Genomic DNA, 2,268 nt, shown 5'->3' with positions numbered 1-2,268 from the left:
ACGCTGTAAAATGAAGGTACTCTTTAGTTCATGCTACGACCGCCGATTGTTCCTGTGACCACACGCCGTACCAACAGAAAACTATCAACCTATCGGTATGGTTTGTTGTTCACGTGTTATGATCTCGCTCATCAGATTGTTCCCCCCTCCCCTGGTCAATGGCGGTGAGTTGATTGACCAAGGCCTTCCCTTACGACGATGGAATTTCTTCCATCGGCAAGACTTTGTTTGTCTCCTTCAACTTTAATGAAAAGCCTAGTCTCTCGATACTAACTAATTAGTTAGGAGGGTGCTTACTTTTCTTTTGTAGTTAAGGATTCATACCCCATCCCATTCCTTTTTCTTTTCAAAGAAAACCTTACCATTTGAGTTTTGGGCCGCTGTTACCATTTCCATTTCCGGAACCTAACTAATACTTAGTTGTTTCCATTTCCTCATCTGGTGATAGATCCTCATCTTCTTCTGGCTCAAATCCCTTTTTCATATCCAGGGCAGGCTTTAGGTACGCTTTAGTTTTAAATCATTAAAGATATGCTCGACCTCGTTTATGTCCATGGTACCATCGTACGTACCTTCTACTATCAACCAGATGAGATAGGGCTTTGAAAGGTCAGAGTCAGTCTCCTCTTTCTTTTAGGTCGTTTAGCAGTTCCCCAACCAGCTTTCTCCCCGAGAAAGCCTTCCTGAGATTAAAAGAAAAAGGTTTGAAGGTGGGATCAGTGATAGTTCGGAACCAGCAAAGGGAGGCTGAAAAGCCGTAGTGCTAACGCACGCCCTGTAGTTTTGAAGCAGGCTTCGACAGCTGCGAGCTCCGCGTCGAAAAGCGAAGCGAGCCGCGCTAGCGCGCTACTCTTCCTTTATGAGATGAGCGAGACTCTATCCAAATCTACTGATCTAAGAACTCCGCGAGCGAACTGAGCGAGCCATGAGGCGCCTATCGGCAAGGCTTGGAAAAGCCTTAAGTTTAGGCTTAGGCTCCCTTCCTTCACTGAACTGATTCACCCGGGTCCAAACCTGCTGAGCTAGCTAATTTTTCCTTTACGAGATCTCGGCTCTTCGGAATGATTGGAGAGAGCCCCGCCTCCTCTTGGTTGGTGCCGGGCCCGGGACTACTTCCTGAAAGAGCCTTTCGTTCGGGCCGGCAGGAGGGGCCCTGATCTATCAATTGAGGGAGCAAAAAACAGGCTTTGCTCCCCTTTTTTTAAATGAAGAAAGAAAGAAGGGTCGAAGTTTAGACCGCTCACAGTAGTTCTACCCATAGAAAAGATCATGAAAGAGGCGATCAGAATGGTACCCGAATCCATTTACGATCCCGAGTTTCCAGACACATCGCACTTCCGCTCGGGTCGAGGCTGCCACTCGGCCCTCAGACGGATCAAAGAAGAGTGGGGAACCTCTCGCTGGTTTTTGGAATTCGACATCAGGAAGTGTTTTCACACCATCGACCGACATCGATTCATCTCAATCTTGAAGGAAGAGATCGACGATTCCAAGTTCTTTTACCCCACTCAGAACAGTTTTCCGCCGGACGACTCGTAGGAGGTGAGAAGGGCCCTGACTCCGTCCCAAACAGTGTACTACTATCGGCCCTATTAGGCAATATCTACCTACACAAGCTCGATCAGGAGATAGGGAGGATCCGGCAGAAGCACGAAATTCCTCTTGTAGTGAAAATAAGATCGGTTCTATTAAGAATAGGTCGTCGTATTGATGACCAAGAAAAGTATGGAAAAGAAGCAAGCTTCAACGCTCCCCAAGACAACAGAGCCCTCATAGTGGGGAGGGTAAAGAGCATCCAACGCAAAGCGACCTTTCATTCCCTTGTTTCGTCGTGGCACACCCCCCCCACAAGCACCCCCAGGCGAAGGGGAGACCAGAAAACGCCTTTCGTTTTCCCTCCTTCCCTAGCCGCCTTCCTTAACAAGCCCTCGAGCCTCCTTTGCGCCGCCTTCCTCATAGAAGCCGCTGGGTTGACCCCGAAGGCCGAATTCAATGGTAGAGAAGGCTTTAATAAGAATTTGGCCATGAGAGACCTTCTTAAGTATTGCAAAAGAAGGGGCCCGCTGATAGAGCTGGGCGGGGAGGCGATACTAGTTACCAGGTCAGAGAGAGGCCTGGCCCGTAAGCTGGCCCCCTTTAAAAGCCATTCCTTATTAATAAGGATTTGTTACGCGCGATATGCCGACGACTTACTACTGGGAATCGTGGGTGCCGTATTTCTTCTCATAGAAATACAAAAACGTATCACCCACTTCCTACAATCCGGCC

The sequence above is a fragment of the Zea mays genome, unplaced genomic scaffold, assembly GCF_902167145.1.
Source record: "Zea mays cultivar B73 unplaced genomic scaffold, Zm-B73-REFERENCE-NAM-5.0 scaffold_415, whole genome shotgun sequence".
Taxonomy (NCBI): Eukaryota; Viridiplantae; Streptophyta; class Magnoliopsida; order Poales; family Poaceae; genus Zea; species Zea mays.
The sequence above is the reverse complement of the archived record's forward strand: the minus strand, read 5'-3'. Positions refer to the sequence as shown.